Source organism: Leucopleurus acutus (assembly GCF_964270905.1).
Source record: "Leucopleurus acutus genome assembly, chromosome: 8".
NCBI classification, from domain to species: Eukaryota; Metazoa; Chordata; class Mammalia; order Artiodactyla; family Delphinidae; genus Leucopleurus; species Leucopleurus acutus.
The window spans coordinates 37,253,089-37,269,155 of record NC_139151.1 but is presented as its reverse complement, the minus strand read 5'-3'; positions in this window follow the sequence as shown (position 1 = coordinate 37,269,155).

Sequence of the window (16,067 nt, the reverse complement as noted above, 5' to 3'; positions counted from 1 at the left end):
CACAGAAGCATATACATGCACCCTCAGAAAAAGAGATAAAGGGGAAAAAATCATAAATCTTGCTCTCAGAGACCACCTCCTCAATTTGGGATGATTCGTTGTCTAAAGGAGGGAAGGAAGGAAAGAAAGAAAGAAAGGAAGAAAGAAAGAAAGAAAGAAAGAAAGAAAGAAAGAAAGAAAGAAAGAAGGAAAGAAAGAAAAGTATAATAAAGTTATTAAAATTAATTATTAAGAAAAAATTTTTTTTTAAAAAAATGGATGGATAGAACCCTAGGACAAATGGTGGAAGCAAAACTATACAGACAAGATCTCACACAGAAGCATACACATTCACAAAAAGAGGAAAAGGGGAAAAAATCATAGATCTTGCTCTCGAAGCCCACCTCCTCAATTTGGGATGACTCATTGTCTATTCATGTATTCCACAGATGCAGGTACATCAAGTTGATTGTGGAGCTTTAATCCGCTGCTTCTGAGGCTGCTGGGAGAGATTTCCCTTTCTCTTCTTTGTTCTCACAGCTCACAGGGGCTCAGCTTTGGATTTGGCCCTGCCTCTGCGTGTAGGTCGCTGGAGGGCGTCTGTTTTTTGCTCAGACAGGACGGGGTTAAAGGAGCCGCTGATTTGGGGGGCTCTGGCACACTCAGGCCGGGGGGGGGAGGGAGGGGCACTGTGTGCGGGGCAGGCCTGTGGCAGCAGAGGCTGGCGTGACGTTGCACCAGCCTGAGGCCCGCCGTGCGTTCTCCCGGGGAAGTTGTCCCTGGATCCCGGGAACCTGGCAGTGACGGGCTGCACAGGCTCCACGGAAGAGGGGTGTGGATAGTGACCTGTGCTCACATACAGGCCCCTTGGTGGTGGCAGCAGCAGCCTTAGCATCTCCCGCCCGTCTCTGGGGTCTGCGCTTTTAGCCGCGGCTCACTCCCGTCTCTGGGGTTCGCGCTTTTAGCCGCGGCTCGCGCCCGTCTCTGGAGTTCCTTTAAGCAGCGCTCTTAAACCCCTCTCCTTGCGCACCAGGAAACAGAGAGGGAAGGAAAAGTCTCTTGCCTCTTCGGCAGGTGCAGACTTTTCCCCCGGACTCCCTCCCGGCTGGCTAGCCATGGTGCACTAACCCCTTCAGGCTATGTTCAAGGCGCCAACCGAAACCCGAGCCTCAGCTCCCGGCCCCGCCCGCCCCGGCGGGTGAGCAGACAAGCCTCTCCGGCTGGTGAGTGCTGGTCGGCACCAATCCTCTGTGCCGGAATCTCCCCGCTTTGCCCTCTGCACCCCTGTTGCTGTGCACTCCTCCGTGGCTCCGAAGCTCCCCCCTCCGCCTCCCGCAGTGTCTGCCCGCGAAGGGGCTTCCTAGTGTGTGGAAACTTTTCCTCCTTCACAGCTCCCTCCCACTGGTGCAGGTGCTGTCCCTATTCTTTTGTCTCAGTTTTTTCTTTTGCCCTACCCAGGTACGTGGGGAGTTTCTTGCCTTTTGGGAGGTCTGAGGTCTTCTGCCAGCCTTCAGTAGGTGTTCTGTAGGAGTTGTTACACGTGTAGATGTATTTCTGGTGTATCTGTGGGGAGGAAGGTGATCTCCGCGTCTTACTCTTCCGCCATCTTCCCACCGTCCGGGAGAAAGATTTTTGTCTGTTGACCTTTGGATATGATGTTATCTGTGGGTTACTCAAAATTGACCTTTATTATGTTGAGTTTTGTTCCCTCTACACTACCTTTGATGAGAGTTTTTACCATGAATTGATGTAGAATTTTATCAAATGCATTGTCTGGATCTACTCAGATGATCACATGATTTGTATCTTTCATTTTGTTAATGTGGTGTATCACATTGATTTGTTGATATTGAAACATTCTTGCATCCCTGGAGTAAATCCCACTTGATCACGGTGTGTGATCCTTTTTATATATTGTTGAATTTGGTTTGCTAATATTTTGTTGAGAATTTTGCATCTATAATTCATCAGATATATTGGCCTTGTCATTTTCTTTTTTTGTAGTGTCTTTTTCTGGTTCGGTTATCAGGGCCTCATAGAATGAATTTGTGAGTGTTCCCTCCTCTTCAATATTTTGGAATAGTTTGAGAAGAATAGGTATTAACTCTTGTTTATGATTGGTAGAATTCTCCTGTGAAGCCATCTTGTGTTGGACTTTTGTTTACTGGGAGATTTTGATTGCTAATTTCATTACACTACTGGTGATTGGTCTGTTCAGGTTGTTTATTTCCTCTTTAATGTTATATTTCTATAAATTTATCCATTATTGTCTGGTTTTCCAATTTGTTGGTATATACCTCTTTGTAGTATTCTTTTATGGTTTTTTTGTATCTTAGCAATATGTTGTAATTTCTTCTCTTTCATTTCTTAATTTGTTTATTTGGGTTCTCTCTCTTTTCTTCTTTGATGAGCCTGGTTAAAAGTTTATCAATTTTGTTTATCTTTTCAAACAACTAGGCCTAGGTTTCATTGACCATTTCTTTCCTATAGTATTTCTGTCTCTATTTTATTTATTTCCTTTCTGATGTTTATTATTTCCTTCATTGTGTTGACTTTGGGATTTGCTTGTTGTACTTTTTCTACTTCTTTTAGATGGTAGTGTAAGTTGTTTATTTGAGATTTTTCTTATTTATTGAATTAGGCCTGTATTGCTCTAAACTTTACTCTTAGAAATGCTTTTATGGAACTCCTTGGATTTTGGAAATTTTTGTTTTTTTTTCACTTGTCCAGAGGTATTTTCTGACTTACTGATTAATTTCTTCATTAACCCATTGATTTTTTTATTTGCGTGTTGCTCAGTCTCCACATATTTGTGTTTTCCCCCCTCTTCTTCCTGTAATTTATTTCTAGTTTCATGCTGCTATGTTTGGCAAAATGCTTGGTATAATTTCTATCCTCTTAAATTTGTTAAGACTGTTTTGTGGCCTAGAATGTAATCTACCCTGGAGAACATTTCACGTGCACTTCAAAAGAGTGTGTATTTTGCTGTTTTTGTGTGGAATGTCCTATCAATATCTATTAAGTCAAACTTGTCAATTTTATCATTTAAGACCTCTGTTTCTTATTGATTTTCTGTCTGGATGATCTATCCATTGATATAAGTGGGTTCTTAGAGTCCCTTATTATTAGTGTATTTTCTCAATTTCTCCATTTATATTTGTGAATATTTGCTTTATATAGTTAAGTGCTCCTATATTAGGTGCATATGCATTAATGAATGTTACATCCTTTTCTTGTATTGATCCCTTTATCAATATAGAAAGTCCTTGTCTTTTGTTATAGACTTTGTTTTAAAGTGTACTTTGTTTGACATGAATATTGCTGCTCCAGCTTTCCTTTCATTTCCATATGCACGGAATATCGTTTCCACATCCTCACTCTCATACTGTGTGCATCCTTAGCTCTGACGTGAGTCTCTTGTAAGTAGCATATAGATATGTCTTTTATTTCAGCCAATCAGCCACCCTATGTCTTTTGATTGTAGCATTTAGTTCATTGATGTGTAAATTGATTATTTGTAGGTATGTACTAATTGTTATTTTGTTACTTGATTTCTAGCAGTTTTTTTTTTCTTTTTTAGTTCTTCTCTAATTTTTCTTCTTTTCATTTCTTCCTTTGTGATTTGATGCTTTTCTTTAGTGGTACATTTGTGTTCCTTTCTCTTTAGTTTCTGTGTATCTATTGTAGGTTTTGATGATTTTCTTTAGTGGTATGCTTGTGTTCCTTTCACTTTAGTTTCTGTGTATCTATTGTAGGTTTTTGGTTTGTGGTTACCACAGGGTTCATATATCTTAACTTTTGCCTATATCTATTTTAAACTAATAGTCATGTACGTTCAAATACATTCTAAACGATCTCCATTTTTTAGTCCCCTCCCTAAAGTTTTGTGGTTTTGAAGTCATATTTATATCTCCATGTCTTCCCTTATCAGTTTTTTTGTAGTTATAGAATATAACTACAATAACTATTATACAATATTTTGTTTTTTAATCTTCATACTAGCTTACTTAAGTGGTTGATCCACAGCCTTTACTATATATTTGCCTTAGTAGTTGGATTTTTCCTTTCCTATAAATTCTTACTTTTTGTTGTAGTCTTTTCTTTTCCACTTAGAGAAGACCTTTTAACCCTTCTTGTAGGGTTTGTTTAGTATTGATGAACTCTTTCAGTTTTTACTTATCTGAGACATTCTTTACCTCTCCTCCCATTTTGATTGATAATCTTTCTGGATAGAGTATCCTAGGTTGTAGACTTTGAGTCTACACTTTGAGTATATCGTGTCACTCCCACTGACCTGCAAAGTTTCTGCAGAAAAATCAGCTGATAACCTTGAGGGAGTACCCTTGTAAGTGGCTCTTTGTTTTCCTCTTGCTGCCTTTAAAATTCTCTCTTTATCTTTAACTTTTGCCATTTTAATTATGATATGCCTTGTTGTTGGTCTGTTTGGATTCAGCTTACTTGGGACTCTCTGTGCTTCCTTTACCTGGATAATGTTTCTTTCTTTAGGTTTGGGAAGTTTTCAGCCATACATTCATCAAATACATTGTCAAACCCTTTCTTTCTCTTCTCCTCCTGGGACCCCTATAATGTGAATGTTGGTACCTTGATGTTATCCCAGAGAGCCCATAAACTGTTCTTGTTTCTTAAATTTGTTTTCTTTTTCCTGTTCTATTGAGTGATTTCCAATATTCTAATCTTTCAGATGACTTATGCATTCTTCTGTACCACCTAATCTGCTATTAATTCCTTCTAGTGTGTTTTTCACTTCTGCTATTGTATTCATCTCTGAGTTGTTCCCTTTTATATTTTATAGTACCTTGTTAAAATTCTCACTGGGCTCATTTATTCTTTTTCCCAGTTCAGTTAGCATTCTTATTGCTAATGCTTTGAACTCTTAATCTGGTAAATTAATCATCTCTATTTCATTAGTTGTTTTTTCAGGATCTTTCCGCTTGTTCTTTTGTTTGAAACAAATTCCTCCATCTTCTCATTTTGTTTAATTTTCTCTGTGTCTATGAACTTAGCTGAAACAGTTAACTATATCATTCTTGAAGGGTTGTCCTTTTGTGGGAGTGATCCTGTGCCGTTTGTTTGTGCCCAGTGGCTTTTGTGGGAGAGCTGGATTTGAAGTGAACATGGGTCACATTTTTTTCCTGGGTTGTACTTGCAGCTATCACCTTTGTGGTGTGGGGGGATGGGGAGGGCTGGAGATAGAGTGGCTACAGCCAGAGCCAGGTGTGAGCCAGGGTTTCTCCTATGTTCAGTGGCTGTCACCACCCTATTGGGGAGTGGGGTTGTGTCCCAGGGTGCTGGAGCAGAAGCCCTTAGGGTAAAGTCTGAGCTAGTTCCATTCCCTAAGTTTTCACCCTCCCCCCTTTCAGCATGGCACATTCCCACCGAGGGGAGCAGCACTGGAGCAAGAGGGGCCAAAGTGGGCTTGTGTTGTGGGCTGGGGCAAATGCTGGGATTGTCTTGGCACACCAATCATAGCTCCATACCTCTCCTGATCTGCTGCCTCCACGAATGCCAGTAACAGCCACCCTTGCCTTGTTCTGATGCCATGCTGTGTCTGAGCTGGCTCCATCCGCACCAACTGCATGCTCTCTTTGGCAAAGGTAGCCTTCTCCTTAATGTGGTGCTGTGATGGAGCTAGAGGTACAGGCATGGTTGCTCAGTGCGGGCCAGGGCTTGCACTGAGGTGGTTGAGGGAAACCAGCTAGAGTCCTATGTAGTTTCAATCTGCTTCCTCCACCTTGTTCTCAGGAGTAAGCAACCATGTGCATGCTCTTCAGGAGTACAGTCTAGGTTTCTTACCACCCTCCTGTTAGTCCCACTTTTTCAAACCAGCTAAGGGGATTTATCTTCCTGGTTTGGACCTCATAACTTGGTTTCCCAATATGTGGTTCAATCTTCTCACTCCCCAGGGAGGATCTCTGAGCCTGTGTAATCCTTCTCCTCTTCTGTGTCCCCTCCTAGTGGCACAGGTCCTGATCTAATCACTTCTCTTCCCTTCTTACCCAATTCCTGTTGCATCTTTCTTTACAGCCTTGCTTGTATAAGTCTTTTTGCCAGTGTCCAGTTTGTTTTCGGTGAGAATTGCTCCACATGTAGTTGTATTTTTGATGTGTTCATGGAGGAAGGTGAATTCATGTTCTCCAACTCCTCCATCTTGATCTCTTCCCTCCCTTTAAGTCTGTTAATAACTGTTTTATATATTTAAGTACTCCTATGTTAGGCACATATATATTAACTAGTGTTATGTCTTCTTGATGAATTGCCCCATTTATTATTATATACTGTTCATTTTTGTCTCTTGTTATCTTTTTTGGCTTGAAGTCTATTTTGTATGATATGAGTATGGCTACACCTGCTTTCTTTTGGCTGCTATTTGCTTGGAGTATCATCTTCCACCCTTTCACTTTTATTCTATTTGTGTCTTTAGAACAGAGGTGAGTCTTCTGGAAGCAACATGTGATTGGATATTGTTTTTTAATGTATCCAGCCACTCTATGTCTTTTGATTTGTGAATTCAATCCATTTACATTTAGGGTGATTATTGATATAGGAGGACTTAGTACTGCCATTTCATTTTATCTTTTGTATTCTGGTTGCTCCATTCTTTCTTTTTTCTTCTGTTTCTCTCCGCCATTTTGGTTTTGTTGTTTTCTATGATATTTTCTCAGTTTTCTCCTTTTTTTTTGTTTCATGTCTCTGTTCTATGTTTATGTTTTGCCATTACCCTGATGTTTGTATAAAATAATTCTTAGGTAAAAGAGTCTTTTTTCTGCTGATAGTATCTTATTTTCATTTGCCTCTATGAGTTCTGTTCTTTTCCTCTTTCCATTTTATGTTTTTGCTATCTTAAATGATCTCTTTTTATGTTGTGAATTTGTTACCAAACTATTATCACTATAGTTATTTTTCTGCTATTTTTTTCTCCCTTTAACCTTAGTATAATAGAGTGTTTAAAAATCTATTTTGATAGAGAGTTGCAGTTTTCCAGTTCTCTCTAGTTATCACATTGCTCAAAGCTTTCTGTATTTTGGCTGTTTTGCTTCTGGTAGAAGAGCTCCTTTTAACATTCTTGTAAGGCAAGTCTAGTGTTGATGAACTCACTCAGCTTTTGTTTGTCTGGGAAAGCCTTAATTTCCTCTTCATATCTGAATGATAACTTTGAGTATTATTGGGTGACAGTTTTTATCTTTCAGTATTTTGAGAATTTCTTTCCACTCCCTCCTATCCTGTAGGTTTCTGCTGAAAAATCTGCTAATAGCTTAACAGGACTTCCTTTGTAGGTTACCATCTTTTTGTCTTTGGCTGACTTTAAAGTTCTTTCTTTGTCACTTACTTTTGACAATTTTAATACTATGTGTCTTGGAGAAGGTCTTTTTGCATTGAGTTAATTAGGTTTTCTCTTATCTTCATGGACTTGTATATCCAGTTCTTTCCCCAAGTTTGGAAAGTTCTTAGCTATTATTTTTTTTAATAACCTCTCTGCTCCCTTCTCCCTCTCTTCTCCTTCTGGGATACCCATTACCCTAATGTTGCCCTTCCTAGGAGAGCTGGATAACTCTTGTAGTATTTCTTCATTTTTTATATCTAATTTCCCTTTCCTCTTCTACTTGTATCATTTCTATATTATATATTCAAGCTCACTAATTATCTCTTCCATAAGGTCTTCTCTATTTCCAGTGTTTTCAAATGCATTTTTTATCTTGTATGTTGTGTCCTTCACTTGCAGAATTTCAGTTTGGTTCTTTCTTTAGAGTTTCAAGCTTTCTAGTAAAGTGTTCTTTATGTTCATTAATTTTATTTCTGATCTCATTAAACTGCTTTCTGTGTTTTCTTGTATTTCACTGAGTTTCTTCATGACAGCTGTTTTGAAGTCTCCTTCAGTTAGATCACAGTATTCTGTGACTTTAAAGTTGGTTTCTGGAGAATTGTCATTTTCTTTTTGTGCTGTAACGTTACTGTGGTTTTTCATGTTGTATGATGAATTGTTTCTCTTCTGGTGCATTTGATATTAATTGAGAGGTTAAGGGTTAAATTCCTTGCTTTTGTTTTCTGGTAGGTGGCACTATCACTGAAATTTTTCATTTTTCTTACCTGAGATGCCTCTGGATATATTTGGGAGTGGCACTTTCCAGCCTCCATTGTCTTTGTAAGAGGTGTGGCTCCATGCCTTCATTCTTGCTTCTTACAACACTGCCTTGGTTTTGCCAGATACATTGTCTTCACTTGGATGGTGGACTCTTTTCTTGTGTCTGGAATCCCCTGAGACACAGGCTCCCCCCTGAAGGTACAGGGAGCTGGGGTCATACATGTGCCTCACTTTTCTGTTGTTGTAAATTTCACAAGCTCTGCCAGCTTGGCCCTGGGCTCTGGTGTGGTTGGGTGGCTGAAGTCTTTTGTGCTGCCTTCTCTGCTGTTACTGGGTTCTCTGAAGCTGTGTGCTTCACTGCTGTGGTCAGATGGCTGGGATTTCAGGCACCCTCTCTGGTGTTCCCTCGGTTCTGCCTCCTCTGTAGGTTCCAGTTCACCCACCTTTAGATGTGCAAATGTGTTGAATTATCTGAGACCCTGTTGTGTTGGGCAGAGGCACATTTGTTGAGTTATGAATGCTTTACTGTTTGAAGATTGAAGGGGAGAGGCAAAGGTAAATTTTTCATTCTATCATGTTGCTGATGTCTTGAGGTAATTTTGATTTCCCCTTTGATTTCTTTGTTTACCCAGTGGTTGTTTACTAGCATGTTGTTTAATCTACACATATTGTTGATTTTTCCAGTTTTCTTTTTTGTGATTAATTTTTCATTTCATACCATCATAATCTGAAAAGATGCTTGATATAATTTCAATCTTCCTAAATTTATTAAAACTTGTTTTGTTGCTGCACATATGATCTATCACTTTAACTTGTACATTTCATATACATAAGTTTGGAGATAAGGATAACTCTGACCTGAATTTATACATTTGAGAAATAGCATCATTAGATGGTAACCAAAACCATAAGATTGGATAAAATCAACAAGGCAATTAGTTTAGAGACAGAAGAGAAATTGTCCAAGTAATGAGACCTGGAACATTCTGAACTTAAAAGGTAAGAGAAATGAGAAGAAACAAGCAAAAGAGCCTGATGAGAAAGAGCTAGCCAGGTAGGAAAGAAAATTAGGGGAGTGTTAAATTTAGGAAACTAATAGCAAGAAGTTTTTTGTTTTTTTTTTTCTTCCACATAGGAAGGAGTGATCAATGGTGTCAAATACTACCAATAGGGTCAAATAAAATGAAAACTGAGATTTAATAATTGGAATAAGTAACTCAGAGATATTGGTGACCTTAAACAATAGAAGTTACAATGGAGTAGCAGGAGGGAAATGTCTAAATTAGATGAGTTAAAGAAAAAATAAGAGCCTATTAAATATTCAATCTGTCAAAATTATTGATGTTTGGTTGTAATTGAAATCCAGGGAATAGTTTCAAAGGGATGCACTCTTGATTAGCTATTTGCACATAGTGGTGGTGTGCAGGGATATTTTGTGTCTTAGATGGCCATTTGTGCTCACTTAAAAGATCTTCTACCAGTAATCTGTTATTGGTTACCACACCTCAGGTGCCTATCTCAGTGTGAAGAAAGCTATTATTTGGAGATAAAGGACTAACATGAATGAGATGGTATAAGGCAAAGAAATGGAAAGTAAAAACAAAACAAAACAAAAACAGAGTTTTTAAAGCAGAGGTGAATTTTCAAACTTTAGCCAATGAGAGGTATAGCTCACAACTTGTAAGGAACAGCTGAAAGAAAGAGTTTTGAAAAATAAATCAAACTGCTTTATTTTTTTGGAGGTGTGTTCACTTTTGGACTTGGAGAGTCCCATGGCTTTACATGTTCATTTTTTCTTTATATAAATCAGTAGTTAAGAATGAGACATGCTGACAGATCATGTCTGTCTGATACCTTCTATCAAAACTTTGAACTTGGTAGTTGGCAGCAAAGAAATGTCACAATGTTCTCGCAGAATAAAGAACTCAACTCCTACACTAAATGTTGGGGGAACAGAATGGTTACCATGTTGATGGTAATAAAATAAGACTCAATTTATAATAGATGGTGATTTATAGAAGGACAGTGAAATTGCATCTTTTCCATTATTGTATTCTTAAAGCTTAGCACAGAGTCAGACAAAAAGCAGTAAAAGAAAACAAAATAGTGAATGTGATATGCCTATGTGATGTACAGAGTAAAGGTAGAGTGTCATCCTGCTATGCACACAGACTGCAATATAAATGGTACACCCATGCAGTTGTGCAAATTGGCATATCTATGCTTTCTTTAATAACTAAATGACTAATATACTCTCTAAAATTCATTAAGCTCTTATTGTGTGCTAGGCATGTACTAAGTATTTTACACATAAGATCCTCCTTAGTCCTTATAAATAAGACACTGAAGCAAATAACATTTTGATGTTTGTCCAAAATTGTGTAGCTGATAACAGAGGAGTCAATTCAGGCTCAGTGTGTAGCTGTTTTTGGTAACTACAGATTCCTCTGTGGCAGTAGTCAGAGCTAAGGAGCTCATAATGATCATAATATTGATGCATTCATTTGTTCTTAAAGTACTTACAGTCTAGCTGGGAGATGATTTAAACAAAGAAAAAAGCAAAATCTTACAAAGGGCAGTAGTGCAGAAATAGGGAAGACAGAACTTTTGAGGTTAGGATAGTTGAATTAGTATTTTCCAAAGGGAGGTACAATGATCTTGGTTTGGGATGATACCAGAAGGATATGAAGAGAACTCCAGGTGGGAGGAACAGCATGAGTAATAACAAAGAGAGAAGTAAGAGTAGACCATCATCAAATTAGAGAACCACATAGGGCTTATGTTCCAGGGTATTTTCCTTATCATTTTGGTAGCTTTTAGGCTATTTTTACATTCAGAGGGAGCAGTCAGATTCTCACCTTACCTTGTGGGCTTTGAAACTTTTTGATGATTAAACCATTTGGATCTCCTCTCAATCTTAATTGGGAGAAGGTGAGATACTTAGTTTTCAAAGGTAGTAAGTTTGAAAGAATAAAATCATAAAAGTTGCAGACTGTTTATATGTATATATATGTATACATATATATACATACACATATAAACATCTATCTATCTATCTATACATTTCTATATGTATGAGAGTGCTAATCAAGAAGCCCCAACTTTGTGAAAATTGCTACAGTGTATCTGTTCCTTTCGATATCAGATAAGATATGGCTGTATTTTTCATAGACCTTCTGTAAGGATGCAAAAGAGAAACATTATGCACCCTTAGTTTCCTTTTGGGGGGCTGTCCCACTAGGCGTCTGTTTCTAGAGCCCTGTTTTTTTTTTCCACTTGAATAATTAAACATTTCTGAAAGTCACAAAAAATTAATCTCCTAGTCGCTCTTGAAATGGAGAACTTAAAGTAGACGATATTTAAGAAAAAAATTATTTCCTTTTTCCTCACCTCAGTTCCATTCTCTGAAGATCTTTTTATTAGAGTTTTAGATTTTTCCTTTCAGGGGTATAGTGGAAAGTTTTTAACTTGAACCCCTGAGTTTCTTTAGTGTTATAATTTCAACTAATAATAGCTAACACCTTTCTTTGAGTTTCTATAGCAGCTATTAAAATGGTGATTAATGTTATTAATAATGTAGAAGGAACGACTATAGCTTTTTAGGTATGAAACAAATTGAAAATTTCAGCATTAATTGGACACTATTGTTAATGGCACTTTTGCTAATTCATGGTAAAGCCGACTTGTATTGCTTCATTAGGAACAGAAACGGAAAACTACACTGATGGGAATAATCTCAGTTTGCAGTAGTTTCTCAAATTTAGTAATATAACAAATGATATTTTATTCTGAGCATTAAAGCCTAAAACATCCAGACTTCTGAGTATTAGAACAGGCAGTTCAGTAGTAATGAGAAACAGGAAAAAAAAGCATAATCTCTTATTTAGTTTAGCATTAGATGTATTGCTTTTCAAGTAATCACATTTTTTTTAACTTTTTATTTTATATTGAAGTATAGCCGATTAACAATGCTGTGATAGTTTCAGTGGTACAGCAAAGCGATTCAGCCATACATGTACATGTATACATTCTCCCTCAAACTCCTCTCCCATCCAGGTTGCCACATAACATTTAGCAGAGTTCCCTGTGCTATACAGTAAGTCCTTGTTTGTTATCCATTTTAAATATAGCAGTGTGTACATGTCAATCACAAACTCCCTAACTATCCCTTCTCCCCCACTCTTTCCCCTGGTAACTATAAGCTCATTCTCTATGTCTGTGAGTCTGTTTCTGTTTTGTAAATAAGTTCACTTGTATCATTTATTTTTAGATTACACAAATAAGGGATATTATATGGTATTTCTCTTTCTCTGTCTGACTTATTTCACTCAGTATGACAATCTCTAGATCCAGCCATGTTGCTGTAAATGGCATTATTTCATTCTTTTTAATGGTTGAGTAATATTCCATTGTATATATGTACCACATCTCCTTTATCCATTCATCTGTTGGTGGACATTTAGGTTGCTTCCATGTCTTGGGTATTGTAAACAGTGCTGCAATGAACACTGAGGTTCATGTATCTTTTCAGACCATATTTTCTCCAGATATATGCCCAGGAGTGGGATTGCAGGGTCGTATGGAAGCTCTAGTTTTAGTTTTTAGGGAACCTCCATACTGTTCTCCATAGTGGCTCTACCAATTTACATTCCCACCAAATATGTAAGAGGGTTCCCTTCTCTCCACACCCTCTACAAAATTTATGGTTTGTGGATTTTTTGATGATAGCTATTTGACAAGTGTGAGGTGATGTCTCATTGTAGTTTTGATTTGTATGTCTCTAATAATTAGTGATGTTGAACATCTTGTCATGTGCCTCTTGGCCATCTGTATGTCTTCTTTGGAGAAATGTTTATTTAGGTCTTCTGCCCATTTTTTTGATTGGGTTGTTTGTTTTTGGTGATATTAAGCCACATGAGCTGTTTGTATATTTTGGAGATTAATCTTTTGTCAGTTGTTTCGTTTGCAAATATTTTCTCCCAATTTGTGCATTGTCTTTTTGTGTGGTTTATGGTTTCCTTTGCTGTGTGAAAGCTTTTAAGTTTAATTAGGTCCCATTTGTTTATTTTTGTTTTTATTTTCATTACTCTAGGAGATGGATAGAAAAAGATATTGTGATTTATGTCAGAGAGTGTTCTGCTTATGTTTTCCTCTAGGAGTTTTACAGTGTCTGATCTCACATTTAGGTGTTTAACCCATTTTGAGCTTATTTTTGTGTATGGTGTTAAAGAGTGATCTAATTTCATTTTTCACATGTAGCTGTCCAGTTTTCCCAGCACCATTTGTTGACAAGACTGTCTTTCCACCATTGTATAGTCTTGCCTCCTTTGTCATACATTAATTAACCATAGGTGTGTGGGTTTGTTTCTGGGCTTTCTATCCTGTTCTATTGATCTATATTTCTATTTTTGTGCCAGTATCATACTGTTTTGATGACTATAGCTTTGTAGTATAGTCTAAAGTCAGGGAACCTGATTCCTCCAGCTCTGTTTTTCTGTCTCAGGATTTCTTTGGCTATTTGGGGTCTTTTGAGTTTCCATACAAATTTTAAGCTTTTCTGTTCTAGTTCTGTGAAAAATGCCATTGGTAATTTGATAGGGATTGCATTGAATCTGTAGACTGCCTTGTGTAGTATAGTCATTTTAATGATTTTGGTTCTTCCAATCCAAGAACATGGTATATCTTTCCATCTGTTTGTGTCATCTTTGATTTCTTTCATCAGCATCTTATAGTTTTCAGAGTACAGGTGTTTTTTCTCCTTAAGTAGGCTTATTCTTGGTATTTTATTGTTTTTGAAGCATTGGTAAGTGGGATAATTTCTTGAATTTCTCTTTCTGATCTTTCATTGTTAGTATATAGAAATGCAACAGATTTCTTTTTATTAATTTTGTAACTGTCAACTTTATCAAATTCATTAATGAGCTCTAGTAGTTTTCTGGTAGCATCTTTAGGATTTTCTATGTATAGTATCATGTCATCTGCAAACAGTGACAGTTTAACTCCTTCTTTTTCAATTTAGATTCCTTTTATGCATTTTTCTTCTCTGACTGCCATAGCTAGGATTTCCAAAATTATGTTGAATAAAAGTGGTGAAAGTGAACAGCCTTGTTTTTTTCCTGATCTTAGAGGAATTGCTTTCACCTTTTCACCACGAGTATGATGTTAGCTGTAGGTTTGTCATATATGGCCTTTATTATGTTGAGTTGTGTTCCTTCTATGACCACTTTCTGGAGAGTTTTTATAATAAATGTGTGTTGAATTTTTGCCAAAAGCTTTTTCTGCAACTATTGAAATGATCATATGGTTTTTATTCTTCAGTTTGTTGATGTGGTATATCACACTGATTGATTTGTGGATACTGAAAAATCCTTGCATTCCTGGGATAAACCCTGCTTGATCATAGTGTATGATCCTTTTAATGTGGTTTTGGATTCAAATTGCTAGTATTTTCTTGAGGACTTTTATGTCTATATTCATCAGAGGTATTGGCCTGTAATTTTCTTTTTTTGTGGTATCTTTGTCTGGTTTTGGTATCAGAGTGATGGTGGCCTCATAGAATAAGTTTGGAAGTTTTCCTCCCTCTGTAATTTTTTGGAACAGTTTCAGAAGGATAGGTGTTAGCTCTTCCCTAAATGTTTGATAGAATTTGCCTGTGAAGGCATCAGGTCCTTGACTTTTGTTTGTTGGGAGTTTTTTAATCACAATTTCAATTTCAGTGCTTGTGATTGGTCTGCTCATATTTTTTATTTCTTCCTAGTTCAGTCTTGGGAGACCAAGTAATCATGTTTTAACCAAAGCACATGGACGGGAAAGCCATTACATACATAGATATTTTTAAAAACACAATAAAATTTAAATGTGTCTATTTTTTAATTACAGAAAAGGAACATGCTTTAAGTCAGGTTAGGTATACTTCAAAAGTTTTAGGATTATAACTAATTTCTTTCTAATATCTTGGGGCTCATGTAATTTTTGCTTTTTCCTCCATTATTAAGAGCTGATACTAGTACTGGCAGCCTGGAATATTTCTTAACATATATGAAAGAGAGGAATTAGGTTTTAAAAATTTGGATGAAAAGTGGATCAAGAATATTGGTAGGACAGATAACAGGAAAGAAGAGAGATGACAGGAAAGAAGATGAATTGGGCAGTTATTTTAGTGACCTTGGAGTTTCCTGTCACCACACTTGAGTGTCAGAGAAAATTTCTCTTTACTTCGGACGCCAATCATCTGCCCATTTTGTTTCTGCTGTATTTCACTCTAGGTTTGACCTCTTTCCAGAGACCTAGAGCTGAATTCCTCCCTGCCTATTGAACATCTCTAAATTACAACGTACTTAACATGCTTTACACAGAAATCTTCAGCTTTCTCCCAAATCATTCCCTCCTTCTCTTGTCATTAATCTTTTTTTTTTTTCTGCAGTATGCGGGCCTCTCACTGTTGTGGCCTCTCCCATTGCAGAGCACAGGCTCCGGACGCGCAGGCTCAGCGGCCATGGCTCACGGGCCCAGCCACTCCGCGGCATGTGGGATCCTCCCCGACTGGGGCACGAATCCGTGTCCCCTGCATTGGCAGGCGGACTCTCAACCACTGCACCACCAGGGAAGCCCTGTCATTAATCTTATAAGTCACCTTTCTCCCACCTGATCAGTTTTGAATATCCCTTTTTACCCAATTCAATTCATATCATGAATATTCCCTGAGTTGCTACTCAAACAATTGGGCTAGAACAGTAATCATGATATAGAGCTGCATTTAATAAGAATGATTGTTTATTCAAAACACAAATGCCTTTTATGATGAAACAAAGAGAATTATTATTAAAATTACTTGGGACCACAGCTTAAGAATAAATTTCTAACATTGTAGAGGGCACTGAAGAACATTCAGAGAGAAGCAGCAAGTGGATATAAAAAGTTAACTCCAATTTAATTATTCCGGAGAGTAACAAAACCGCATAAAAAGGAATGGGATGGAATGTCTTTA